Source organism: Miniopterus schreibersii (assembly GCF_964146895.1).
Source record: "Miniopterus schreibersii genome assembly, chromosome: 2".
In the NCBI taxonomy this organism is placed as follows: Eukaryota; Metazoa; Chordata; class Mammalia; order Chiroptera; family Miniopteridae; genus Miniopterus; species Miniopterus schreibersii.
Genome location: NC_138102.1, coordinates 25,301,348 through 25,309,973, shown reverse-complemented (window position 1 = coordinate 25,309,973; position 8,626 = coordinate 25,301,348).

Below are 8,626 nucleotides of genomic sequence, written 5' to 3'. Positions count from 1 at the left end.
CAAGTCCTATCCTCAACAAAGAGACAGTGATCAGGCCTTTACTGACTTTGTGGCCTGGAGTCCTAGATTACCTTTTATGTGCTGTGTGTCCTGGGCCACTGTAGTGGCCTCTCTGTGGTCCAGGATGTCATCTGCAAAATAGACCTAATGATAATACTTATTCCAAAGTTTTAAATGAGGACCAAATGGATCATAGTCTGAAGAGCTTGTAAGTGTTAAACATGATTCATTATGAAAGAAATTAGCTCCGATCATAAAGAAACCAGGTATTGAGCAGGAGAGAATGAAAGGAAATGCAGATGCCGCTGTGAGCAATAACCTGTCAGAGTCTTCTGCTTGTGGATCTGAAGCACACAGTGAGGATGGGGCAGGGAAGGGAGGTCGAGCAGGCTCAGACATCCCAGGATGTGCCTGCCATGGCTGGTCTTGCCCATACTCCCCAAAACCACCTCAGGGGCTGAGCAGGAGCCACAGCATCAGAGGCTCTGCAACTTCCTGCAAGCCAGCACCTCCTGGCTGCAGTTATGACTATAAAAGGTCGTGAGGTGTGTGAGATGGGGAAGGGACGGTGTTAACCCAAGGAGGACTGAAGGAGCGAGAGGGAGCAGAGAGGGAGGGAGAGAAAGGGGAGGGAAACTTGCCAGTCCAGGACCAGCAGAGCTGTTACCATGGAGACAAAATGCAGAACTAGCAGCCAGGGCCCAATCCAGCCCCTCCAGCTTGCACCTCACAGAGTGACCTTGAGAACCCTCCGCATGCTGGGCTTGCTGGTGTCTGAGAAGTTTGCCTACCTCTTCCTTCCTCCCACCTTCCAGCTGCAGTGCCTCAAACCTTCCCTCAGGCCTCCGCGTGGGCCCTGCCCCAGGCGCCTGGGGCACTCGAGGTCTCCCCCTCCCAGATGGGCAGCTGCATGGGGCCCCCTGGCCTGGTGGACTCCCAGCAGCTCCCCAGGGTGAGAAGTTCACCCTTGGCTTTAACTACCTTATCGATTTTCCGTTTAGAGTATTCTTTGGGCATTTTCTCTTCAGATTTTGATCTCCTCTTTGAGCTTTCCCTTTTGAATGGGTTCCAGGTCCTTGGAGAAGTGGTGGATTCACCACTCCACCAGGCAGGGAAAATACAAGATGGGCCTGGAACATCCTGTGGGGCCAGAAAGCCAGGAAATGCTTCAAAATTTAATGAATTAAGAAAGTTAAGAGCTTTCGAAGGACACTGGGCACAGCCTGAAGCACTGCCAATGGCCACAAATGGGACCGTGTGCTCAGCAAAATATGTGATATTGGCTCTGGATCCTAACCTGAGAATAATATATACATACATGAGTCCGTGCCGAGGTAAACCAATGACTAGATAAGCCCCTGGAAACAATGGTCAGAGTTCTGTGCTTGGAGGGGGTTATGTGAAAAACCCTGTCACTTAGTGCTATGGACGACTTTCACTCCACAGCTCTGGGCAAGTGGAGGCAGGACTGCTTGTGGGGCTGGAGCTGGTGATCCTCGAGCACCCACCAGGGCTTAAATGTGGGCTCCTTCCTGGGTCAGTCGGTGCTGCAGCCACAAGGGGACCTGACAATCTCAGAACCCCACCCAGATAGGACAGGGGCTTCTGCTGCCCTAGGTAGCTGCGTCCATCCAAGGAAGGAGGTCTGGTGGTGACAATTTTATTCCTGCTACCTGTATTCAGCAAGTGTCCAGCAGGTGGCTCTTCGGGAAACAGGAAGCTCAGTGTCTGATAGGCCTATATATTCACCGAATATGATGTAGTAAGGGTGAGTAGGGGCTTAGACAGATTCGAGGAGTAGCTGACTTGGGGGTGGAGGGAGGTGGGGAGGGACCAAGGGCCAGGACTCCAGAAGTACTTGCTGAAGAGATCATTTTCCTGGCCCATGCACTAGCACACATGTTGGGCCAGAGGACATTCTGTGCTCCACCACTGGCTGCGGACCCTGGGGACCATGTCTGATTCTCAGCTTCCACCTGCAGGAGCCTGTAGAGGATGCTTTTGGCTGACACGAGCAGGTCCCTAGACACAGTCAAGCAGATGACCAGGCATTGAGAGTATAGAAACCCAGAGCCATAGCCACTTTAGTTACCACCAGTCAGCCACTCTTGTCACCTTAGGGTGATCCCAGGTCCCTCTCCTTCCCCAACAGACTGTCTCTCAGGTGTCAGCACTCGACCAAGCCATCTGCTTGGGGAGGGACAGTGGGGTACCCAGGAGCTGGGGGATGATGTGTGCTTTCCTGGCTACCTCCCCCCCCCCCCCCCATAATTCTGGGCTGTCAGGGAGGACCACTGGTCCTGCCCTTTCCAAGGCCCATGTAAAGCCTTGCTTGGGATGCTGGAAGTCTCAGAGGGTCAAACCAGCGATGGCACAGGGCCCAGGCTGTCCTCACAACTTCTAGCTGTGGGACCTGAGGCCTCTCTCATCATGTCCAAGACTGGTGTAAAGTTTTGCAACATCTGCCCAAACACATCGGTAGCTTGAACACCACACAGCAATGTTAAGAACTGACCATTGCGAGGATCACACAGACACCACATTGCTGAGAGGACCCAGCCCTCCAAAGCTGGTGCCTGTCTTCAAGAATAATAACAACCTGCCCGGCTGGCATGGCTCAGTGATTGAGCATCAACCTGTGATCCAGGAGATGGCTGTTCGATTCCCGGTCAGGGCACATGCCCGGGTTGCAGGCTCGATCCCCAGTCGGGGGCATGCTGGAGGCAGGCGATCAATGACTCTCTCATCATTGATGTTTCTATCTCTCTCTCTCCCCCTTCCTCTCTCTAAAATCAATAAAGATATATTTTATTTTTTTTAATATGTCTTTATTGATTTCAGAGAGAGGAAAGAAGAGGGATAGAGAGATAGAAACATCAATGATGAGAGTCATTGATCGGCTGCAGCCCGCAACCTGGGCATGTGCCCTGACCGGAAATCGAACCCCGATCGCCTGGATCCTCGGTCGACGCTCAACCGCTGAGCCAAACCCGGTCGGGCTAAAATATATATATATTTTAAAAAGGAATAGTAATAACCTGGGGAGGGGGGGCCTTGAAAGTGCCTGCTGCAAGGGAGGAGTCCAGTGATGGAAAGGAGCAAAAAAGAACCTTCTAGTTAATGTTTTTGGCATCAAAAATATTAAATACTTAGGGATAGATTCGATAGAAGGAGTGTGAGGCTTGCACACTGAGAACTACAAAGCATTGCTGGCAGGAGTGATGGCCCTGAGGAGACTGAGGGACGCTGTGTGGTGTCATGAGTATGTCTGGTCTTTGTCCCAGTTCCTGGCACTGAGCTTCTCAAACTCCTGGTGTTTCCTGAGAGGAACACCTTTCGTTATTCATAAAAAGCCCCTTTCTGCCAACCCTGAGTTTATGCTAAAGAAGTGACCCCTGGAGGCCTCTAGCCAGGGAACCCACCTTGTGACCCCTGACCTCTGATCTTCTGGAGGTTGGGGGGGGGGGAGTCAATCATCAATGCCGAGGATTGACTCCTAGATAAAAATTGTGGACAGTGAGGTTCACAGAGCTGCTGGGTTTGGGTGCTGGGAGGGTAGCACACCCAGGAGGGCACGGGAGCTTTGCTCTGCAGTTGGCCAGCAGAGCACGGGTGCCCTGGGACCCCGCTGCAGGTAGCCTCAGCAGCGAGGACAGCTTCCTGGGGCTGAGCCCTTAACCTGTGGAGGCTGCGCTGACTCCTCCGGGCAGTTAGTGTTAGGGTGGGATTGCTGGGCACCCAGATGGTATCGAAGAATCGAGAAGTGATGTTGGAACTGCCTTCATTTGGTTCCCACATGAATGACAGCGGTTGGGTGAGAAAAGGAGATCTTGGGAAAGGAAAGGGTCTTTCCATTCTGACCTGTGGAGTCCCTGGGGCCCAGTCCTTCACGAGAGGACAGACGAGAGCGAGGCGCTGAGGCAGGCACCGGCCTTCTCCCCAGGGTACCCCCTTCTCGGGAAGTGAGGTGACTGGTGCCGGCAGGCTTTGGGCCTGCTGAGGGTGTGATCCATCCTAATCCCCAAGTCACCTGAGGGCCCTGCTCATCCTGCATCCCCACCCAATCTGCTCCCCCCCAACCCTTGCCCTCCCACCCCAGGTAACAGCCACCATGTCAGTGGCTTTACTTCCACCTCCCCCTACACCCTCCCTAATTGCCCACTAACCAATCCTCACTGGGGACGGGAGTGGGGCTGAGGCACCTCTGACTGGGGCACTGACAGGGTAGAAAGGGGGGCGCTTGGCAGCAGAAAGCTTAAGAGGCCCCAACACGATCACATGTCTCTGAGTTGAAGGTTGGTTTACATTTTACAAACAAAAGCAGCTGCTGGAACAGACATGTGGGCATCTAAGAAACCAGGGAAATCACATTTATTTCCCAATTATTTATTTAGAAAAACCATGCCAAACAGAGGCTGGAGCCCGATTGTAATAGAATAATCCAGGCGCCAAGGGGCAGGCCTTGCTGCTGGGAGGCTGTGTCCTGCAGCCCAGAATTGGATCACAGGGTGAGGAAAACAGAATATTATGAAATGTCACGACCCCGCGTGTAGGCAGAGGAGCCTCCTGTGCCCTCATTCCCTCCCCTGCCTCCCTGGGACTTCAGGGGTCAGCATTCCCAGGGCTGCCTTGGAAAGTAAACAGCCCTGGGACATCATGCAGATTTCCCCGGGTCAGTCCTCGGAGGCCCAAACAGGGGAGGCAGCCCCAGATCAGGCAGAGGAGCCAGGCGTTCTTGGCGGACAGATGGACACACGTGGTGTGTTCTGACTTGCCGCTGGGGTTTGTGGCCTGGCCTGCGGATGTTCCAAATGGCTCCTCCTCTGGGCATTGTGTGTAGCTGGCCTGAGCAAGCCTGTTCCTCCCTGGGCAATTCCCCAGGACAGATATCTGCAGAGTGGGGGGTCTTCCCAGCTAGAATTCTGCTCTCAGCCTACCCAGACTCTTGCCGTGTCAGCTGAAGAACCCCCTTCACAAGGTTGCACAGGCTGGTTTGGGGTTTGATGACATCAAGGCAAGAATACACCCCCCTCCCTCCCACAGGTGATCGTGGAAAGTCCCCCACACGCAGGCGCTGCTGGCATCCTGCAGCAGGAGGACCGCAGGGCTGTCTCCTAGAGACAAAATCTTGTCTCCTGACAGATGGACAGCAGTGAAGTTGCTTCATAGTAAATAAGATGGCCACCTGACAGTGCCCAGGGGGCGGTCTTCAGTGGGGGTTTCCTGTGGATGGAATGTGAGGGACAGGCAGCAAGCATCCTGTTGAACAGAATGGCTCCCGCGAGGAGGGGCAGAGGTGAGCCTGGCATGTGCTGAGATGAGCCAGGAAGGCAGGCAGGGCCTTCAGCACCCAGGGTCCTGGGTGTCACTCACATACAGTGCACTTGGCCTGAGGAATGATGGTTGATTTCCCAGAGGTCCACGTGGGTGGCTTCAGGACGGAGGGAGCAGTGAAGATGGAGAAAGGGGGTGTAGGGTGTTTTTGATGGACTGCACATGGCAACAGTCACAAATGCGCCTGCCTAGGTCAGGTCCCCACTGACAAGGATGGGGGGACTGGAGGCCCCCAAGAGTGTGTGGCCCAGCTAGGTAGGAGGCCTTTCTATGTGGGCCAGAATAAGGACTGTGACCAGGCACCCTCGGTACCTGCACTCTCTGCCTCTGTGCACCTTAGTTTTCTCATCTGTTGAATGGGATCATCCATTCCCTGCCTATGTCTCAAGGCTTTTTTAGAATGGAACCCACCTACATACTGTTCCTCCACAGGGTGCCATGTCCCAGCTCCTGAGGAGGGCCCTGATCTGCACAGTGAGGCTTGTCAGGACTGAAATAACTTTGTCCTTAGACCAGCACACCCTGACCAGGTCCTGGGCCCCGCTGAGTCCTGCATGACCCAAAAGGAGTTGACAGGTGGCAAATGTCCTGCTTTGCGTACATCACACTTTCCTGAAAAACCGGTTGCAAGTCAATGCAGTTAGAGGGGAGATGCTGGGTACACCTAGCCAGTCCTAATTAGAGTTCCTACAGCCCAGCCCACATAATCTGTCCTGTTGACTTTTAAATACTGGAGAAATCAGTACCTGGAAGACCTCCCCAATCTAGCCCAAGGGTCTCCCTCTGCTCTTGCCCCTGGGTGGCCCCTCCTCCCTTATCCCTTGCCCCAGGGCACAGGGGTGGAATTCTCAGGCAGGCTGCATCCAGGAAAGGGACAATGGGTCTCAGAGGGCAGGGAGAGAAAAATCAAGTCACAAGAGTGCCTTCCTTACCACCCAGGCCTGGGCTGGTCCCAGACACCCTCAGTTTGAGCTGCTATTGGAGGTCTACCAGCCCTGGCCTCAGCAACCCCAGAATAGAATCCATCTTCATGCACTGACCAGGCCATCCTTACTCAGCTCCTGCCTTCCTCCAAGGCAGGCCCTCCATGCCCTGACATCACTGGGGGCCAGGACCATCAGTGACACCAGGGCACACAGGGGCCTTAGGATGTCAGCAGTTTTAGAGTTTTGCTTTTTGTCTTGTGGAGTGAAATCTCTCAGGTCATGGTAGGAAGGACCTATTTGGAGGGTGAGTTTCCACACAAGCCAAAGCTTCATCCAATCTCTGGAGGCACCCAGAACTCTCTAGATAGAAATGCCAGGGAGATCTGTCTGTTCTATAGAGTTTGTTGGGTCACGGGTCACAAGGTCATGGTGCAGGGAGAGCCAGCTTTCAGGGTACTTCACCTCTGGGCTGCAAGTATAAGTTCTGAACCTGGAATAGGAGGGGGGGCTGGGGAGCCTGGTGCACGCAAGGCCTGGGTCAAGTCCCCCAGCCCTGCCCACCAACTGATGGCCAACAACACATTTACATTCTAGCCTCTCCTTTAGTGAATAACTAGATGAGAGTTAAAATTCTCTTAAGAGAAATGAAGCATCACACTGCTGCCCCCTCTTGGTTAAAGATTTCAGATGGCGCCGACTTCCAGGCTGAGAGAGGCCGTGAGGTTGCTGCACTGAACCCCCCACCAGGGGGAGCAGCGGGGCAAGCGCTGCAGCCCCTCCCCGCAGGGTTTCCAGAAAGGGGAGGGCTCGCTGCAGGAGACGCATCCCCTTTAGATCGCTTACTTTGGAAGCGGCAGGAAAAGACTAGAAAGAAGCAGCAGTAACAGCAACAGCATGTATAGGTTTCCGCTCTGGGACAGCCACCTCTGGAGGCAGTGGCCAGTGGGGGTGGCCTGTTAGTGACCAGCGTACTCTAGAGCCCCTCACACCTTTCCCTCAACACTCAGAAGGCCTGCCTACCAGCTATGCCCCCCACTTCCTCGGCAAAAAATAGGTATAATAACAGGGCCAGTCTTAGTGGGTTGTTGTAGAATTAATGACAAAACTGCTCTGTTTGCCGTTGTTGGCACAGTTGTCATGGTCGCCGGTATCTCTTTCTTTCTACGAGGCCCCTACATCACCTGGGCCCCCAGTGCGACATTTCCTCTTTCTTTCTTTCTTTTTATTGTTGACACTGTTAAAAATGTCCCCCATCCCCCGGCCTTTGCCCCCTCCGCCCAGCCTCCGCCCACCGTGCAACATTTTCACATCACACCGATCTGCGTGCAGTTGAGGAGGTGAGGTGCGCCATGCCCTGGGGCTGGTGCAGCCGCCAAATGTCACTTTTCAAAGTGATGTAGTTTGTTTTAGGGAACTACGTGTAGATAAATTAAAATGCACTGGGTGTCCATTATCTGTCTTTCCCACTGGAGTGGAAGCTTGGAGAGGCCAGGCATCTGTTGCCATCACCACTGTGTCCCCAGCGTTTAGAAAAGTTCCTGGTACGTGATAGTAGTTCAGTAAACATTCACGGGTGACTATGGGAAATATGCTTGTGACATAATAAAAATTTGTTTTAAAAAACCATGGTACAATATGTTGTCAATTTTGTAAAAAAGCTACATTTATCTATCTCTATATATAGCTCTGTCTGTATGTGTCTCGAGAGAGAGGGAAAACACTTCAGAGAAATTATGAAAATTCTAACTGGTAAACTGAAGGTAATGAGATGACAGGCTACATACTTTTTATTTCCCACACTATCTACAATGAAAATGGATATTGGATTTGGGGGAGAACAACATTGGAAAGGGTAAGATGGAGGCATTGCCATGGGGTGTGTTGGGGCCTAGTAAGGGACACACACCCAGGTGTACCCGGTGCTGCTCCATCAGAGGTGTCGGGGCTGGAAGAGGCTGAGGGCTGCCCGGGGCCTGCTCTGTCCCCGCCCAGGGAGAGCTTTGTTGTCCTCCCTCATTTACTGGTGTCTGAGTAGGTAGGGGACCTGCAGGGACCGAGGAGGGACAGGCCTGGGTCTACAGGGAGCCACATCCGGGACCACTAGTCAAGCCTGTTCGTGACAGAAAATGCCACTGATGAGCCTGTATCAGTGCCCCCCATAAGCTGAGTCAGTGGGGGACCCCAAAGAGGGGGAAGTCCAGGAGAAAGATTTACAGGCAGCCTGGACAACGTGGCTTCACTCTTCCCTAAATTTAAGTGACCATCTCATTGCCGGCGGGCCTCGTTGGTGCAGGAGGTGTTTTATTCTGCCCTTACCCACCGCCTGGGCCATTCTGCATTTAAATTTAGGGAGAGGTGAAGTCACA